This window comes from Aotus nancymaae, unplaced genomic scaffold (genome assembly GCF_030222135.1).
Source record: "Aotus nancymaae isolate 86718 unplaced genomic scaffold, 86718_ANA_hifiasm-v0.15.2.pri h1tg000072l, whole genome shotgun sequence".
Classification (NCBI taxonomy): domain Eukaryota; kingdom Metazoa; phylum Chordata; class Mammalia; order Primates; family Aotidae; genus Aotus; species Aotus nancymaae.
Window position 1 is genome coordinate 8,801,999 of NW_026988487.1, and position 21,459 is coordinate 8,823,457.

Here is a 21,459-nt window from a genome sequence, read left to right on the forward strand (position 1 = left end):
ATTTACAGCACATCCACTTCATCTGTTTTACTTACTAGGTCTTGGTGTAAGATCTTTTTAAAAAAAGAGTTTCACACCCCGACTCTACTGAAAATACAAAAATTATTTGGGCATGGTAGCATGCCCCTGTAGTCTCAGCTATTCAGGAGGCTGAGGCAGGAGAATCACTTGAACCCAGGAGAAAGAGATTGCAGTGAGCCAAGATGGCACCACTGAACTCCAACCTAGTAACAGAGCAAGACTCCGTCTCAAAAAGAAAGAAAGAAAAAAAAACAACTTTACAGTTGAAAGTGTTTATAAACCACTGAATTATTACAATATCCTGCAATAGTCTCTTCTAGTTACAAAATTTCATTATTTTATATATTTTGCTATTAGCAAAAATCATATTACCCTGCTGGGTTCAGAATAATCTAATCGGGTTAAAATGGTATGCTTATCTTCATACAGTTTATTCATTAAACTGATCCAGTTACATTATTATTATGTTAATTTACATATATAATCTGTGTGTGAATGACCAGCTGGACCTCTGCTAAGTTTTATAAAAACCAGTACAGCTAGTTATCAAATAACCTAGTCAAAAATATTCAATCCATTCTAAAGATCAAAGATATGCATGTTAAAGCCTTAGTGTCATATAATTTTCTTTATTTATCAGAATGGCAAAGATTAAGTCTTTTTATATACTTCTAGTGAGAATCTGTATTAAAAATTATTTGCCTTTTTTTTTGTTTTTTTTTTTTTTGTCTAATGAAGGAGCTAAACTAGAGTCAGGTATCACAAACTCAAATGCCTACAGGCGCCAGGAAAGGGAAATCAGATTGACATTTCTCTTTCCCATGGAAGCATTCAATTTTAAAAGCTTTCTATAAAGTTCTGGGAGTGTGTCTAAAAATAATGGATAGAGCCAATATGTATTTCAAGTATAAGACAACAATTAGATATTTTCAGACATGAAGCATTTCAGCAGCAAACATCCCTTCTTATCCCAAATGCACACATGCACTTGTTGACAAATTCTGCTAATAAAAAGCATAAAGCAAAAAAATTTAAATGAGAACTGAAGGAGCCATGGTAAAAAAAAAAAAACTGTTAGTGGTGTGTGCTGGATCTTTTTAAATCTAAAACTAATATAATCCAATTATGCAAATAATATTTACGGAACAGATAACTCATGTGATAAAACATAATAACGATAATGATAAATGTAATAAAATTACTTCAAAAATGTTAAAATGTAGTTAGAAGGGGTAGGAGAAGGCATGAGATTTTTCTTTGATAGAGTCACTTGCTAGGGTCAAAATTGAAATTTGCTAAAAAAATCAAAAACATAATGACTTCAACTGCTAAATAGCCTTTCGTCAGTCTTAGAGGGATATTTTTGAAAAATAAGACATAGGGTCATTGTACTTTTTCCCCTTCTATGACAATTAAGTCAAAATGAATGCAAAATCACTGTATGATCCTATTTTGTTTTTTTTTTAAATTGAGACAGAGTCTCATTCTGTCACCAGACTGAAGTGCAGTGGCATAAACTTGGCTCACTGCAACCTCCCCGTCCTGGGTTCAAGCGATTCCCCTGCCTCAGCCTCCGGAATGGCTGGGACTAGAAGCACGTGCCACGACGCTCGGCTAATTTTTTGTATTTTAGTAAAGACGGAGTTTCACCCTGTTGGCAGGGATAGTCAGCTGATCTGGTGATCTGCCCGCCTTAGCCTCCAAAGTGCTGAGATTACAGGCGTGAGCCACCACGCCTGACCTGCATAATCTTCTTAAAATAAGTTTCGAATCCATTTACTATTCTATGCATATAAAAATGATATTTGAGATGACAGGTCTATAATAATAATCAATATTTCTTAGTGGAAGCTTTAAGGTGACAAAGGTGTTCTCTTCTTTCAACTGTTCTCCATGTCTAAAATTATTTAAAAGGATTAAGCAATAACATTACAAGAACTTTTTTTTTTTGAGATGGAGTCTCACTCTATCACCTAGGCTGGAGTGCAGCGGTGCAATCTCAGCTCACTGCAACCTCTGCCACCTGAGTTCAAGCAATTCTCCTGCCTCAGCCTCCCTAGTAGCTGGGATTACAGGTGCCCGCCACTGTGCCCGGCTAAGTTTTGTATTTTTAGTAGAGATGGGGTTTCACCATCTTGGCCAGGCTGGTCTTGAACTTCTGACCTAATGATCCACCCGCCTCAGCCTCCCAACTTTAACTCACCATTTTTTCTTCTTCAAATCAAAATAAAGCAAATATCAAATAAACACATAAAATTGTGTGCTTCATTCCATATCATAATTGTGACTCAAATGATCATTGAGATTTCTGTAATTGTAAATCATATCAGGCTGGTTCTAACTAATGAGCAATAAGGAAACTCGTGAGACATCTGTCCTTGTCCTTCAGAGGACATCCCATCTCCTGTCTACTCTGGCCTTGGGTTGGAGCTATCCTCCCTCTCTCCTCTACCCAGTAGCTGCCTCTTTCTTCTTCTGTCTCTGTGTAAAGGTTCTTTCATGGTCTTATGTAAATCCTACAAACTACATTGTGAGACCAATGGATTGGAAGAGATCTTTCCTCCCTGCCTACTTCTCCCTTGAAGGGAACTGTATTTATAGCTTTAATTAGAGCACCAAGCCAGAGGAGTAAATGCAAGTGTTCAGCACTTCTCCTGACAGCTTCAAATTGGGGAGGCAACTTGGAAAACCGCTGTTGCAAAAATGCCAGCTGGATAATTAGTACTATGTGGCTAACTGTTTTAAAAAGCTGGGAGGGGAGATGAGAATTAGTGTAAGCATCGCTAATGAACTTTAACATTCTAAAATGGGTTTCCAAAAATGTTGCTGCTGAAATGTTTGCAGGATTTTTTGTTAAATGTGACTTCATGTATTAATGTTCTTTTTGTGTGGAGGGAGGAGGAGGTGTTGACATTCATCTAACCTGCAGCAAGTGTCATTGGATTGCTGAGCTAGCTTTCTCTCTGTGTTGAAAGAAAAGAATAATTCCCTACAATTATTCCTCCAGGGAGAATTAAAATTGCCAACTGATCAAGGCAAGAAAAGGCAACGTTTCTCAAGGAATTTTGGGAATTCAGCAGGGCCTGAATAAATCATAAGTTTTTAAGATAATAACCTGTAGTGTGTCCAGGGTGATTTCCAAAATTGCTAGTGACTACTAAGGTATAGCCCAGGACGATCAGAATAGAAGCAAGGCATTATGCTGTACAGGTACACGATACCTCAATATTAGCTCTGGTTGAACCTCCTTTTTGCATGCAATGTACCTCTGCTTGTTTGGAAAGAAGGGTAGAAGTTTTTGGTGGTCTCTCTAGAAAACGAACCTGTTTATAGGCAGATACCTACTTTTTATACATTTTGAACATGATTATTTTTCATTCACTTGTTCATTCAACAACCATAACATTGAAGTCACTATGTGCTGAATAGTAAACCTTCAAAGATAACAACAAAGACCACAATGCCTGTCTTTACAGGTCTACATTTTAAAGCAGGGTTCAGCAAACATTTTTGTAAAAAGCCAGATAACAAATATTTCCAGCTTTGCAGATATATGGTACCTGTCACAACTATTCAACTCTTTGGCTGCAACATAAAAGTAGCCAAAGGCAATACATGAACAAATGAGTGTGAGTGTGTTCCAATAACACTTTATGGATACAGGATATTGAATTTTATATAATTTTTACATGTATTGAAATGTTATTCCTCTTTTGAATTTTTCTGACCATTTGAAAATGTTAAAAACCATTCTTAGCTGATAGGCAGTACTAAAACATGTGGCTGTCTAGATTTGATCCATGGCCCATAGGTCCCTGATTTAGAGAGTTGACAGTGGAGAGGATCAAGTCATTAGGGTCGACTGGTTAATGTTGAAAGTGGAGTGATAGAACACCAACTGGCGTAGATGACTGCATGCCCATTGATGTGTGAATTAAAGAACCTCAGTGCTGGAAGAAACCTCAGAGAGGCCTTGAATGACTTTTATAGGGTAGTTGCTTCACCTTTAGGTCATTTTCAACCAAATGGTCCAGTCACTTTCAATGGTAGGACTTGGCAACTTCCCAAGGCAACCCACTTTATTGCTGGATAGAGAAATTTTCATTAAATGTGTACTTTCATCGCCTACAAATATATAGATAAATAAGGACTCTGAATCCCAGTAAGACTTTCTAAGGATCCCTGTTTTGCTATCTTTGGCAGGCCTCAGAGAATGAATGTAAGCAACTTTTCCACAAGGCATACATTACAGACAGTTATCCCAACAGTTGTAAGTCTTTGGCTATATTTTTTGCCAATGTTTGGTCACGTAATTTGGTTTTTCTTATTGGAAGGTTGAAAAGGCATGGTTCTAGGTTTCCTATTCTTTCTGATTCCTTCAAGTATTCAACATTAGCTCATTTGTTTACAGAATGGAGAAAATTAAAAAGAAACTTAAGGAAAAGAAAATTAGATTGTTTCCTTTTAAAGTGGTGATTCAAAACATATTTGCATAAGAATAACAATATAAGCCAATGTACCCTATTAAAATTAATCTGCTTATATGATAAGGTTTTTGGAACATGAAGCATAGCAGTTTTGCCTTGAGAAAAAGTGCTAATCCCAAATGAGCCTTGCCTTTGCGAAATGAGTATTACCGAAGCTAGCAAGTCTCCTAACCTTTCCCTTAATTTCTTATCTTTATTAAAATATAAGGCAATTTGTTAAAGTCATCTTACTAATAGAAGTTTTATTTAAATGGGCCAAAGTACTAGGGCAAATATGCATGCTGAGGTGTGTGTGTAGGAGGGGTTGGTGTATGCATGTCCCTCTGTGTAATTGCAGTTATAACACTATATTTTAACTACTGGATATTGTATTGTATAACAAATATTGCAGACTTCGAAGTTAAACTGACTATATAAAATAGCTCCATCACATAATATTGGATGACATTAGGCAAGCTACTTCTCAGTTTAAGTCTTAGTTTAGTAATTTGCAAAATAAGAGAAACAATATACATTTTATAGCATCAAATGAAAAATGTTAGCAAACTGTTAAAGAGAAAGTTCTGGTATTCAAATATCATTGTCTTCTTCTTCCTTTCAGCCTGTAACAAATTGCTTCTAAAGCTAATAATTGACAAAGTGGGAGCAAGAGGGAAAAGGAAATAAGATGCTGGAAACCTAGTAGGAAAAAATTTCAAACTGGAGATGCAAATACATTATCCAAGAGATTCACTTTTTGGTTTCTTTATCCTTTCCCTAGAGTAATTAAAATATGATTGTAATATGATTAAATGTTTAGCTTAAAAAGAAAATCTCTTTCTCATCTGGAAGTTATTACAAGGAAGCAGGCTGGTGTGGTTCTCATTTAAAAATGTAGGCCAGACATGGTGGCTCATGCCTGTAATCCCAGCACTTTGAGAGGCTGAGGCAGGTGGATCATGAGGTCAAGAGATCGAGACCATCCTGGCCAACATGGTGAAACTCCGTCTCTACTAAAAATACAAAAAAAATTAGCTGGGCATGGTGGCGCGCGCCTGTGGTCCCAGCTACTCGGGAGGCTGAGGCAGAAGAATTGCTTGAACCCGGGAGGCGGAGGTTGCAGTGAGCCCAAGTTGCGCCACTGCACTCCAGCCTGGTGCCTGGTGACAGAGTGAGACTCTGTCTCAAAATAAAAAAAAATAAAAAAAAATTTAAATGTTGGTTTAAGTGTATGAGATTGTCTCAAAGTCTAATAAGAAATAATTTGGCTCTTCTAATTGGAAGGTTGAAAAGACATGGTTCTAGGTTTTCTGTTCTTTCTGATTCCTATTGTATTCCTGGAGGTTGCGTTAACTTTGGGCACCAGGGCATTTGGATGCTAGCTAACATTTTTCTAGCAGTTTGCGCTGTACTTTTTGATTACACACTCTATGAGAATCAGTTTCTTTAGTCCTCACAACAAAGTGACAGACACTATTATTACTCCCATTTTACAGATGAAGAAACTGAGTCAGTTGGGATGCACAATGAGTTGGTGACAGAGCCAGAATCCCAATCCAGGCTGGCTGGCTATAGTTTGCATTGCCCTTCATGAGTCCTCCAGGGAATTTCTCTCCTCTCCAATTTCCCTCATCCTTTCTTCTCATTTCAGTGGAAGAAAAAGTAGGCAGTACTATAAGCCTGATGGACAGGGGTCCTAAATCTACACACCTATAAGGCTCAGCAGATGATATGAATGAATGCAGGTCTTATAAGGAGATAGAGACCAAATGCCATGTCAAGGGAGCAGTCACCACTCAGCTCTAATTAATTTTTTAATAAAGGGAATTTAGTTTGTTCAACAGTTAGTAAATATGCGGTAAACACTTAACCCAATGCCAGACAGTTTCCTTGGCATTGAGACTGCTGTGGTTAAGAAAGTGAAACCCCTGTATTATATAGGATTTTTTAGTGTTCACCCCCATCCCCCACACAAAAATAAACCAAAAAACATGTCCACTAAGAACCTCAGAATGTGACCCTATCTGGAAATAGGATCTTGGCAGATGCAGTTAAAGCAAGATTATGGATGACATTACACTAGATCAAGGTGGGCCTTATATCCAATGAAAGTGCCTATAAGAAACAGAGAAGAACACACAGAAACTCAGGAAGAAGAGTACCTTGTTAAGATGGAGAAAGACATTGGAGTGATCTCTCTGCAGGCCAAGGAATGAGAAGCATTGCCAGTTACCACTAGAAACTAGGAGAGAGGTAAGGAGCAGATTCTCTGATTTCACCAGCATTTCCACTAATGAACTCCTGCTGTTTCAGGATCCCACACTGCTTTTAATTGTCATATCCCCCTAGTCTCCTCCATTACGTGACAATTCCCCCATCTTTTCTTATCCTTTGCACTCTTGACACTTTTGGAGGATCCTGGTTAGTTATTTTCTAGAATGTTACTCGACTTTGTTTTCTCATGATTAGATTCAGGTTAGGCATTCCTGGGAAGGGTACCTTGCCCTTCTCAGTGCATTGCATTAGATGGACATGATGTTGACATGGATTACTGGTAACGTTAATCCTGATCACTTGGTTAAATGCTATCTGTCAAGATTCTTCCCTATAAATTTAGTATTTCCCCTTACTACATAGTTGGTGTCAAGGAGATACTTTGAGACTATGCAAATACTCTATTTTTGCTTAAACTTTTGCCTGCTAATTTTGACATTCATTAATGGATCTAGGCAAAACATTTTGAAACAGAAGACTTTTTTTTGTTTAACTGGATAAATTTTTATAGAGCCACTTAGTTTACGACATGTGGTAAAAGGAGTTTTCCTTAACCAGTATTTTACATAGCTGTAGGAAGGTATTTGAAACAGAAGACTTACGCATTAAGACTTTTCCTATCAGATTTTACATGTACTATAAAGCTTCTGTGATTAAAGAGGTGTGAAGAATAGACAGATTAGTGAATAAGAAGAGAGAGACTATTAAAAGATCCAGTGTATATGCAAATATAGACATAATAAACAGTAAGGAAATGATGAATTACTCAATAAATTATGTAGGACTAATTGGCTATGTGGAGTAAAATAAAGTTAGATCTCTATTTTAAGCATGCACAGCATAAGTTCTAAATATATAAATATGCAGTTAAATCTATATTCTGGAAGAAACTATAGGAGAATAATTATATAATATTGGAAAGGGGAAATATTTACTAAGCATTACTCAGAAAAGAAAGTCCTTCAACATTGCTTGAAATATCAAAAACTAGAAATATACATCAACCTATAGAAGCGTGGTTAAATCAATTATAGCATATCCATACAAAGGGATAACTACATAGCTATTAAAAAGGATGCGAATGTTCTATATGTTCTGAAATTGTGTCTTAATTAAAGTAAAAGTAATATCAAAAAGGGAAAGGGTACAACAAAAACCCATTAAAAATGTCCAGTTTTTTTTAGTGATCATGGAAGCTAAAAATAAATAATGAGAACACAATATATCACACGTTCAAATTCTTTTGCTAACATATTCTGCCCCTGTTATGTTTATCTCATGGAAATAATAAAGGTATAACCAAATCTATATACAGTAATTGTTACTAAAATGTAACCAAAAATGAAATGTCCAAAATTTGGGGAATTTTAAGTATTAAGAAATGTATTGATACAATATAAAATTAAAAAAAAAAACAGCTGCATATGTGTAGTATGAGCCTAACTTAGTACAAAGGTTTAGAAAAAAAGAAAAGAAATTTTTCTATTTTTAAAAAATTTTACTTCCTTCAGATTAGAAATTCTATACCTCTGTTTTAGACAGAAAATAATCTATATTTTTCCATCCAAAATGTAGACAGAGCTTCATTCACCGAGATTTTTGCTGTAGCACTATTTGTGATAGCCAAAACATTGGAAAATAACTAAATGACCAGAAATTCAGGAATTGTTAAGCTAGAATTTGACATCTCCATATAAGGAATCATTTTGTGGTTATTTTAAAATAATGTTTAAAAATATTAATTTGAATGAGAAGATACAGGCTATATAAAGTTAAAAAGCAGAAGAAAAGATATCTAGTCTTAACTGTAAAAACATAAGCATAGAAGAAATTGAGGAAGAAAATACAATAAAATGTAAGTGTTTCTCTTTGTGGTGAGTTTATCTTGATATTTTTCTGTATGCTTTTATTTATTTTGCAATTCTTTTTCTTATGTGTTGATTTTAATATCAGACAATAACATTTATTTTAAAAAGCAGAAAAAGCACTGGGAGATGGATGTTTTCTAGATGTTCATTCTATTCAATATTATCAGTAGCCTCTCAACAAGAAGACAGTAAAAATTGACCTTTAAACCTAAAACAACCCATAGATCTGGGAGAATCTGAGGGCAGACCTTTAACTGTTGATTTTATTCTAGCTCAGGGAAGATGAGTGCAGTAAACAATGTTAGAGAAGGATAACTGGAGCCTTGAGGTCTGCACTGTCTTACTTTGTAAGAAAAATTTGTGATAATGATATTGTTTGAGTCAGTAAGACACAGACCTCTAGGTGTGAATAAGACACCTAAGAGAAATCTATGCATAGAGGCAAAAGGTTGAGCAAATAGCCTACAATTCAATAAAGGTGAGCATAATGGTTTTGTTTATGTTTTTTCATTTTCACCTGATTAAAAGAGAATTTTACAAGATGACTGCAGAAGGGGATGGTGACTCACTTTTCAAAAAGAGATAATTTTAGAGTTAATAGAAAGCTTTCTTGATACATAAAAATGTCCACTTTTTAATCATTAAAACTGTCAGTAAGAACTAAATAGAAAAAGAAACAATTAGGGTGTGAACAAATCATTGCCAAATTGCAGATCCTCAGAAATGAAGGCAAATGATAGTAGAAGTCAACAGGCTTAGAATATAAACATTTGGTTTACAGCCATTTCTTTGAGAATTCAGCTTTAGGGACTCTCCAAATTAGATTTATTCTGGGTTGCTAGTCAAACAAGACTAATGAGTTAAGCTACAAGAAGTCAGTATTTCAGTTCAATGTAAAGACTTTTTTTTCTGTTCATTAAGAATATTTTCAATGGATTTGGACTACTTTCTGTGCTAATGACTCAAGTCACTATGGGGCCCCATCAGAGGTCATGCCATTGCAATTGGGTTGATGAAGCTCCCATACTATATAGTATCTGGTCATCCCACGCCCTCATGTGCTTCTCTTTCCATATTTCCAATTTAGTTAATGATATCACCATATTCTACCCAGTTGCCTCAGCTGGTAATCTCAAGGTCATTTTAACCTTATTCCACCTCCTCATACTGCTATGGTTCAAACCTTTGTGTCACCCCAATATTCATAGGTTGGAATCTCTCCCAAGGTGATGGTATTAGAAAGTGATCCCTTTGGCAAGTGATTAGGTTATGAGGGTGGAACCCTCATAAATGGGACTACTGTCCTTAAAACAGAGACTATAGAGGGCTAGCTAGCACCTTCCACCATGTGAGAAAGCAGCAGGAAGACTCCCCTTTGAACCAGAAAGTGGGCCTTAGACAGACACCAAATCAGCCAGTGCCTTGATCTTGAACTTCCCACAATTCAGAATTTTAGAAAAAGAGGTCTGTTGTTTGTAAGCTACCTAGTTTAGGATTTTTTTTTACAGCAGTCTGAAAGGACTAGGACACATACCAAATTGGGTGTAAATGAAAGCCTTAGAGAAGTGCATGTAATGTAGCAAGTGTCTTCTAATCAGTTTACTCCAGTACCATGTTGTTTAAGCTTTTGTTATCTTCCATGTCAACTTTTATAATAAACCTGTAATTGGCCTCCCATTCATTTATTCTTAATCAATTCAACAAAATTTACTGATAGATTAATAGCTCAGCTTCTTAGCTCAAAGCCTCACACCTTATAGGCACTCAATAAATATTTGGTGGGTCAGTGAATAGATGAATATGTATAATAAGTAATAAAGTCCCAATCCAAATATGCCTTCCCTGCTTAAAGCCCCTCCAACCTCATTACATACAGGTTAAAACTCGAATCATTTAATTTGATCTGATTCCTATAAAACCTCTCTAGCTCATTTCTTGACACATATTTTGATGCACAGTGGATCTCTAGTATTAAACTAGAATAGTGATTCTCAGACTTTATTATACAACAGAGTAAGCTGGAGGGCTTGTGAAAACACAGAGCTATAGGTTCGACTTCCAGAATTTATGACTCAGTAGGTCTAGGGTTGGGCCTGAGAATCTACCTTCCTATTCACTTCCCACATATTAATGATGCTGCTGGTCTAGGGACCATACTTTGAGAATCTCTGAGCTAGATTATCTAAAAAATTCTTTCAGCTATGATAGTCAATGATATTTGGTATTAAAACACTTGTAAGACATATATTTGTAACTCAGAATAATTTTATCCAACATGATACTATATGAAGTGATAATTTTGTTTTTAAGCCAGATCAGAAAAGCTAAAGAAATGTTATAGAAGGGAATGGTGTCTTTTTCTTTTTCTTTTTTTTTTTTAACTCTCTGAGCTCTAGGGTATAAAGACACATTATGCCCTAGATCTCAGAAAGTAAAGACCCTATATTGTCTACAAGAAACTTAATTTAAACATAAACAGATTAAAAATAAAGTGGTAAAAATGATATACCATGCAGACATTAATGAAAAGGTGGGAATAACTATATTATTAATAATATGAAATGGGCCGGGCATGGTGGCTCATGCCTGTAATCCCAGCACTTTGGGAGGCTTAGACGGGCGGATCACAAGGTCAGGAGTTCAAGACCAGACTGGCCAACATGATGAAACCCTGTCTCTACTAAAAAATACAAAAATTAGCTGGGGATGGTGTCTCTTGCCTGTAATCCCAGCTACTTGGGAGGCTGAGGTAGGAGAATTGCTTGAACCTGGACCCGGGAGGCAGAGGTTGCAGTGAGCTGAGATTGCACCACTGCACTCCAGCCTGGGCTACAGAGCAAGACTCCATCTCATGTCCTTCTCATATTGCAAAATCAATCATGCCTTCCCAACAGTCCCCCAAGTCTTAACTCATTCCAGCTTTAACTCAAAAGTCTAAAGTCTCATTTGAGACAAGGGAAGTCCCTTCCACTTATGAGCCTATAAAACAAAAAACAAATTATTTACTTCCAAGATACAATGGAAGTATAGGAATTGGGTAAACATTTCCATTCTCAAGGGGAGAAATCAGCCAAAACAAAGGGGCTAAATGTCCCATGCAAGTTCAAAACCCAGCAGGGCAGTTATTAAATTGTAAAGCTTCAAAATAATCTCCTTTGACTTCATGTTCCACACCCAGGGCACACTTTTGTGAGGGATGTACTCCAAAGGCCTTGGAAAATTCTGCCTCTGGGGCTTGGCAGGGTTCAGCCCCCACAGCTGCTCTCATGGGTTTTTGAGTGCTTATGGCCTTTCCAGATGCAGGGTGCAAGATGACAGTGGATCTTTCATTCTGGGGTCTGGAGGACAAAGGCCCCCTTCCTACAGCTTCGCCTGGCAGTGCCCCAGTGGAGACTCTGTGTGGGACATCCAACCCCACATTTCCCTTCACACTGCCCTAGTAGAGGTTCTCTGTGGGGGTTTCTCCCTTGCAGCAGGATTCTGCCTGGGCACCTAGGCTTTGTTATACCTCCTCTAAAATCTAGGCGGAGGCCACCAAGGCTTTATTTTTGCATTCTGTGCAGCAGGCTTAACATCACATGGAAGCTGCCAAGACTTATGGTTTGCATTCTCTTAAAGTGGCAGCTTGAACTGTACAGGGCCCCTTTAAATCCTGGCTGGAGTTGGAGAGGCCAGAATGTGGGAAGCAGTGTCCTCAGGCTGTGCAAGGCAGTGGGGCCCTGGGCCTGGCCCACAAAACCATTCTTTCCTCCTAGGCATCAGAGCCCATGGTGTGAGGGGCTGCCATGAAGGTCTTTTAAGCACTCGGCTCTCTTTTGATTATGCAACTGTCTCTAGCAAGTAGTTGATATATGGCCCACTTGATTTTTTTTTTTTTTTTTTTTTTGAGACTGGGTTTTGTTCTTGTCACCCAACTGGAGTGCAATGGCACGATCTCAGCTCATTGCAACCTCTGCCTTTTGAGTTTAAGAGATTTTTTCCTGCCTCAGCCTCCTGAGTAGCTGGGATTACCAGCACCCATCACCATACCTGGCTGACTCTTATATTTTTAGTAGAGATGGGGTTGGATCATGTTGGCCAGGCTGCTCTCAAACTGCTGACCTCAGGTGATCCGCCTGCCTCGGCCTCCCAAAATGCTGGGATACAGGCATGAGCCACCATGCCTGGCTGAATTATTCTCCAGAAAAAAACTTTTTCTTTCTCTGTCACATGGCCAGGTTGCAAATTTCCCAAACTTTAATGTTCTCTTATGATCTTTCATTAAAAGTAATGCCAAAAACCACAATTACTTTTGCACTAACATAATATAAAGAAAACAGATTTGATTGGCTCAAGGTTCTGCAGGTTGCATAGGAGACATGGCTCTGGCATCTGCTCAGCTTCTGGGGAGGACATTGGCTCCACTGCAATGCCTCACTTGTCTTACTGAGTTTTAGTACATTTTCTTGTGTAAATGCTTATTTCTAGAAAACTTTAGAATAATTTCCAGAAACTTTAAATGATTGGTGATAGATAGGTAGATAAATAGATAATATACATCTATATACTATATATTTCTCCCTGTCTCTCCAAATATGTATCAATAAATTATGCATATTTCCCTGAGGAGTGGTTTTGCAGATTTTTGATTGGGAGTTAAGGGGAGAGAGACTCCTCATACTGTCATCCTGGTGAAATGTTTAATGGCTTTTGTTAGAAATTAAGTTTTATGTTTAAGGATATGCCAGGGTGGAAATAAGAACCTTCTACCCTATGTAGAGTTGAGTAGAGGCAGGAAATCAGAACCAGAGGTAACTGTAAAAATATTAGTCCCCTGGGAGTTTATGGAAATCTTGGGAGAGCATTAGAATCTCTAGGATATGAAATAGGGATGTAGAAAAAGAATCAACTTCACCCCATTCCCTCCTAGGTTTTAGCACAGAAGAGTCTTTGGCTTAGTGGGTAGATTATAGCTTTGAGATATAGGCCATCACCTTGGAGGCAGATTCCACAAAGAACATGCCAGAAAGACAGTTGAATCAAACCTTTGTACAACTCTCAGTGGTTCAAAAACTTCTCCCCTTAGGACAAAAGAGGAAAGCCCCTGTGAAGTGAGGAACTGGTATTTGTCTCTGGTTTGGCAAGGAGTGAATTGTTACACAGCCCAGGAAGAATTGCCTATTAAACTTAGTTTCAGAAAAGCTTAAGCTTAAACATAATCTTATTTCTTATATTCAAAAAAAGCAGGCTTTTCAAACTGAAAAGACCAGACCAAATTGGTCCCTTTTATCAGACAGGTCTATATCTGGGGGTGGTTTCAGCTTCAGCAAGACTGATTTTAGGTGTAAAATGGACACTTTCAGGAAGCTAATAGAAACTCTCGGGTAAAGAGGGCAAAGATCTAACTGCTTTGTTCACAGTTCTGTAATTTTGTTGGAGCTCTGTGGTTGTTCACACCCATGTGCCACATTAATAATTATTGGGCTATATTATTAAACCAATTTCAGCTCTTGGGAGACCAAAGTGTTCCTTGGCAACATTGGCCAATATGAAAAACAATATCAAAATGTTAACACTGGAAGATCTTGGAGATCTTTTAGAATCAATGTTTCCAACCCACATTCTATAGAGCCCAAAGGTTCTGAAGACAGACTCAGGTGTGAGGAGAACTAGGGGGAAGCTGAGGAAGCACATCCCATAAAACCTCTCACCCCTTTAACCAGAGCAATTCTACCTATTTGTTTGATGTTTTGCTGGGGTTCCATATGAGATTTCATTTAATAGAAACTAGTATTTTTCTGCCTTAAAAAAAGCCCAGGATGGCTACTACTGATCCAGTTCAGATGTTGGCAAACATTCTTTGTAAAGATCCAAAAAGTACATATTTTAGACTTCAGGATCACATATTCCTGTCGCATATTCTTTTTTCTTTAAAGTCATTTAAAAAGAAGTAAAAACCATTCTCAGCTTGCAGGCCACATGCAAATAGGGCAGATGAATGACTAGTTTGATTATGCCATTATTTGAGGTGATGAAACTAGAGTCTGGAGAGGGACAGTATCTTCTTTAATCACAAAATAAGCAAACAGCTGAGGCAGGCTTTGAACCCGTGTACAGGGAACACTGCAGAAACGTATTCCTGTGTTTCCTAACAAGGCTCTCTGCTTCATCATCCACACTCAACCTGTTTTGTGATCTAACCATTGTTTATTCCAACAACAACAAAACCTTTTCAATTTCTCTGCTACAAAATTGACAGTCACAGCACATTAAGCATTTTTTTTCCAACCAGGAAAATGTATGTACATATGGATATTTTCCCAAGGCAGCATCACTTTACTCATCATACCTTCTCAATCTGGAACCAATTTATAGGATGTTTCTCTGAGCATTGTGACATCCTGGGAAGAGAACTCAACCGCAAAGTGCCAGACTTCTGACCTACAGAACTACGAGCTATAAAAGTGGGTACTGTTTTTAGCCACTACATTTATGGTAATTTGTCATGCAACCATAGAAAATAAATACAACACTCCTCCTTGCTCCGTTGCAGAGTAGGAACTCAATTTTTACTTAATAGTCGAGGTCAATCACCTCAGTCACTAACTTTACTGTTTGCCCTATTTACTGGCATGAGGAACCCAAGGTGGCCAGGTAGCAGTCTCAGCTTCTAGTTTATTAAAACCATTTTTATATTTCTGGTGGAAACATACATACCCTGGGCACTAAGATCTTTGAACCAGCAGAGGTCAAAGTGTTACCAAGCAAAAGGGCTCACTACACAATGCGTTAGAAGCCAAAACTATGATACCAAGTTTTTTGAGAAAAAAAACTTTTTCTTGTAGGTTGACCAGTGAGACAGGAGTCCAGTTCAAATCTGTCTCCCTGTGCTGGCTTTTAGGTAGTAATATTATTAGGAAAGATTTAGGTGATGGATTCTGGGATTAATAGATGACTGGTGACAGAAAAGGGAAGGTCTAGAAAGTCCTCAGCCATAGGCAGTTATTTCTTTATGATATCTCAAGTATTACATGTGCAAATTCAGGGAAAATTAGTATGAAATGTGGTGAAAGTTCAGACTGTGATGTCAGTAAGCTTGTTCTGGGCACACTCAAGTTGGCATATTGGTTCCAACTGAGTTCAGGCAGTTTTGTTATCTTGCAAACTGAGGGAATTTCAGAGCTTCAGCAAGTTGTTTCTTTTCTTATCTGCCATCCTGTAAACTCAAGAATTTATCTTAAGTTTATCTTGAGTCACTGGTTTCTTTAACTCTTTGGAGCATGGTTTCAAAAGTTGTAAAATTTTGCTATTGAGTTTTTACGGGTAATAGTGAGAGAAGCTACTCCCATTTCCATCTTTTGATTTCCAGACATCTGTCTTCTGACTATGGGTAAACAATACCACATATTGAAAGATGAATTACAGCCTATAACATATCTTGGAGGGCATTACTTCAGCTCTGCAAAGTGTTGGCACCCAGTAGGTGCCGTACCATTCCTAGTGGACGCAGAAAGTAATTTCATATATATGTTATATATACACATGCCTACAAGTGGCATGTGGAATTCTGGGTAGGGTCAGAATTTGTTTACTGTAGGAGATAGTGCCAACAAGTTTCTCAAAGTTGTTCACTTAATGAACAGAATTCTAGTTACCCTGCATGTCTGTCAACATTTTATATTATTAGTATTTTAAAATTTAGCCATTCTGTAGGTATATGGCAACATGTCTCATTGTAGTTTAATGTGTACTTTCCCACTGACTAATGCATTGAGTACCTTCTATTTACTTTTTGGCCACTTGGAGTTTTTCTTTTGAGAAGTACCTGTTCAAACCTTTTGCTATTTTTTAAAAATTATCAGAATGTGTGTCTCTCTCTCTCTTTTCTTTCTTTCTCTCTCTCTTTAATATAGTATTATTGGGTTTATTTTGTGAATATTTTCTCCCAATCTATGGCTTGTCTATTTGCTCTGTTAGTGGTGTGTTTTGATGAACAAAAGTTTTAAATTATAATGAATTTCAATTTTTCAATATTTTCTTTTATGTCTTGAATATTCCATGTTTGGTTTAAGAAATGTTTACCTTCTCCAAGATAATGAAGATATTTTCTTATGTTTTATTTAGAAGCTTAACTGGTTTACTTTTCGAATTTAGGTCTATTAGCTACTTTAAATTAATTTTTGGAAACAGTGTTTTACTTTTTCCCTTACAAATATCTATTGACCCAGACAAACTGTCTTCTGTTAATACTTCTGTCTAAAGTTTACAGGAAGCCCTAGCCAGCACAGAAAGCAAAATAAATAAATAAATGAATAAATAAAATTTATAAATATCAGAAAGTGAGAAGTAAAACTATTTTATTCACATATGACATGTTTGTGTATGTAGAAAATCCAAACGAATCTACAAACAAAATATTCAAATTAATGCGTGAATTAGCAAGGTCACTGAATACAAGTTCAATAAACAAAAATAAATTGCATTTCTACCTACTAGCAGCAAACAATTAAAAAATAAAAATTTAAAACGTTACCATATGTAACGTCACAATCATCGAATACTAAGGAATATACTTAACAAAAGGTGTGCAAGACCTCCACACTGATAACTACAAAATTGCTGAAAGAAATTAAAGACACTTAAGTAATTGTAGAGATGTACCATGCTTATATATAAAAAAACCCTTATAATGCCAAGATTTGTTTTTCACACTGATTCATAGATTCAATAGAGTCAATGCAATCCCAATAAAAATCCTAAAGGGTTTTTGTGGGGTGTGGGCTCCTTGAACAACTAATTCTAAAATTCATATGGAAATGCAAAGAACCAATAAAAGCCAAATAACCTTGAAGAAGAACAAAATTGGAGCACTTACATGTTTACATATCAAAAGTTACTATATATCTTTGGCTGTGTGCAGTTGCTCAGCCTGTGATCCCAGAACCATGGGAAGCTGAACACCTGAGGTCAGGCATTCAAGACCAGCCTGGCCAACATGGTGAAACCCCTCTCAACTAAAAATACAAAACTTAGCGGGCATGGTGGCACATACCTGTAATCCCAGCTATTTGAGAGGCTGAGGCAAGAGAATCGCTTGAACCTGGGAGGCGGAGGTTGCAGTGAGCCGAGATTGCCCCACTATACTCCAGCTTGGGTGACAAGGTGGGACTCCAACTCAAAATAAATAAATAAATAAATAAATAAATAAATAAATAAATAAGTAAAGAGTTACTATATATCTTCAGTTAATTATGACATGTGATATTGGTGCAAGAACAGATGAACTGAATGATGGAACAGAACTGAACATCCAGAAACAAACTCACACATACATAATCACTTGATTTACAATAAAGATGTTATTGTAGTTCAGTTGGGAAAAGAATGGGCTTTTCAGTAAATGTTGCTTAGATCAATTGGATATCCTTGTGGAAATAAACCATTGTCTTTTAAACTAAGAAAATATTTCTTAACTTGTATGTGAAATCGAGAACAGTTGAACTCATAGAAACAGAGAAGGATGGTTAACAGGGGTCAGAGGGTGAAAAAATGGGGAGATGTTGGTCAAAGGGTACAAACTTGCAGTTATGAGATGAGTAAGTTCTGGTGACCTAATGCATAGCATGATGGCTACAGTTAATAATAATGTGTTGTATATTTGAAATGTACTAAAGAGAGTATATCTTAAATATTCTCACCAAACACACAAAAAAGTTAATGATGTCAGGTGAGGTGACTGATATGGCAATTAGCTTGACTTTGGTAATCATTTCACAATGTGTGTGTATATATCTAAACATTATGTTGTACAACTTCGATACATAAAATTTTAATTTCTGAATTATACCTCAACAAAGCTGAAAAAAATTTGTTCATGGGTGCTGAGGTGTCAAACCTGAAGCAAGTTCTGATAAATGGAAAATATTTGAAGTTCTAATTTTCTTTATCCTGAAATATATAACAATTTCACTCAAATATTGTCTCAGTACTGTGTTTTCCTCCTCATTTAGAGTAACCTTTCTTTGACAAATATTTTTACATGATAAAATTCATCAAATAAGTTGTCTTTATATATATCCTTTTGAATGTTTGGCTACATTTAGATAGTGTAAAATCATAAAACTTCTCAATTTAATTTAATTTCAGTATAGAATATAAATGCATTCAATCCATAAAAAAATTCCTCCCAAATGTCAACAGAATAAAAACACATTGAAATTAAAAATTAACGCTTGTATACCATTTGAGTACTTATTTAATTTGTTGTATTCCTTCTTTGCTTTCTTAGGCATAAGTTTCACTAACTTCCTGCTTGCAAATTTTGTTTTCAATAATTGCCATATGCTCAAAGGTTTCAACTGCTGAAATTGAAATTCAGCAAATGGCTCTTTATTTATTGAATACTTTGATTAAATGTTTTCAGCTAATTTTGAAGAAAATGCAACAAAACTTAAAAGACTCATTTATATAAAAAAGTATAACATTATTGAAAGAAACTTAGGTTGATGCACAAATTAGTTCTTCAACGGCTCATATATTTCTAAGACATGATTGCTGATGGAAAGCAAAGAAAGGAACTGTATTTCTATGTTGATGCATTTCCTGTATTCAACATTCTTTCCATTACAAAATTTTTTTAGTTCAGTTAGTTTACATATATATATAATTATTTGTAAATTCTTACAACTGCAGCTTCTGATTTGATTGGTAGGCAATCACAGGTTTTTTTGCATACAACAATATTATTATGTATGTACCAAACTGATCCAAGTACATCATGCTCAATCTGTTTTTTAACTTTAGTATGATACTATATTCCACCAAAATTGGTATTCCGATTATGACCATAAAACAGAAAATTTTATCCCCAGTGCTGACTTTTAATTGATGATATGGTTTGGCTGTGTCCCCACCCAAATTTCATTTTGTATTGTAATTCCCATAATCCCCACATGTCATGGGTGGGACTGGTAGGAGGTAATTGAATCATGAGGGTGGTTACTCCCATGCTGTTCTCTTGATAGTGAGAGAGTTCTCACAAGATCTGATGGTTTTATAAGGGGCTTTTCTTCCTTTGCTTGGCATTTCACCTTCCCGTCGCCATGTGAAGAGGGACGTGTTTGTTTCCCCTTCCACCATAATTGTAAGTTTCTTGAGGCTTCTTCAGCCCTGTGGAACTGTGAGTCAATTAAAACTCTTTCCTTAATAAATTACCCAGTCTCGGGTAGTTCTTTATAGCAGCATGAGAACAGACTAATACAAGTGACTAATGTCAGCTATTTCATTTTTGATAGGATGAACTTCCAAATGTTTTACATTGCATCCATTATTTGGACTAAAAAAAGTTGTATTGTTATTAGAATTGAGTTAACTGACTTTGTTTCATTGAATCATGACTCCAATATAAAACTGACATCATTTAACTTTTCATGAAGGTCATCTGCTGATGGAGTCAATATTTTTAATAGATATCACATTAGCTTTCCTACATGCACAAGAAAATTTGAACTGCATTTAAAAGTTAAATTATTTGCCTTGAAATTCATGCTTTACGGTGTGTTATAGACACACCTTTTGTAGCATCCAGTGTCAGATTGTTTTCATTCAACACTGTCTACTTAAAGTAACTACTAACTTTTGAGGTAGATATCAGTGCCTCTTCAGCAGACCTGGGTCTTTGGTTTTCATGTGGTGATAACCATCATTATAGCTCCATTGGCGATTCATAAATGTCAACAAATATTTTATGTATGTCACATATTCAGCATGAACTTTCCTGAATGGAAATTCATTACTTAAATTTTATTAAATATGCATTTCTATTTTTTAAGCTCATTGTTTGGAAAGTCTTTGCATCCAAATAAATAAAAACCAAAATAAACAGTTGTAAATTAATATATAAAAAATGACAAGCCACTCTACCAAAAATATTTAGATTAATGTCTATATGCCTCTACTGCCCTCACATGTTTGATGTACATTTAAACTATATTTTTTTACATTTTCTACTAACTCAATCTTGTGTGGTCTGGCAGCTTCCTACATCTCCCAGGATAAGCACAGGCCATGGCACAACTGACTTTATGAGTCCATCAAGTGGCCAGCAGGAGCAGCAGGCCTGAATACCTACCAGACCCAGACACTGGAAAATGGAAGCTAGTTATCTCTAGCCTTTTGAGTCAGAACACAATGCATTTTACCCGTGACCATCCATTATGCTGACCATGAAAGGGAGATGCTAATTACATTGCAGCTGGAAAAGGATAGCATAGCATATGCTCTCAACTTTCCCGTCCATATCATCATAACCTTTACCATTTCACATCATAGCATCCCAGCTTCCAATTGCTAATTCCTGCATCTTTTTGCCTGAAGGCTATCTCTTTCCACTGAAGCCTGCATAGAAGGCACAAAAGCCCCCCACACTTACCCCATTCCTGCCTTGGGAGCATCCCACAACCAATGATTGCCAGGGATTGATACGTACATACCCCAGCTTCTTTTCCCTTGAGATGATTCTAAGGCATGTTTAACAATGGCACCCCAGAATTTCACTACCAGCATTAAGCTCTAAGTTCTTACAGTTTGAAAATGTTTTCCCTTGCTTATCATACTTTTCTACTCATCTCCTAGTTTTTCCTTCATCTCTTAAATTGCTTTTATGTCATTTTTTTTTTTCTCAGAATCTGATTATGGAGAAACCTAAAAAAAGACAGAGAGTACCAGAAATGATCCTAAGAAGTAGATCCTCAGAATAGGATTATAGAACTGGTCACTTGACAGCCAGATTACTACAAAAATGAAATATCACAATATCAGAGACACTGGTCTAGAAAAGAAGATGAACCTGT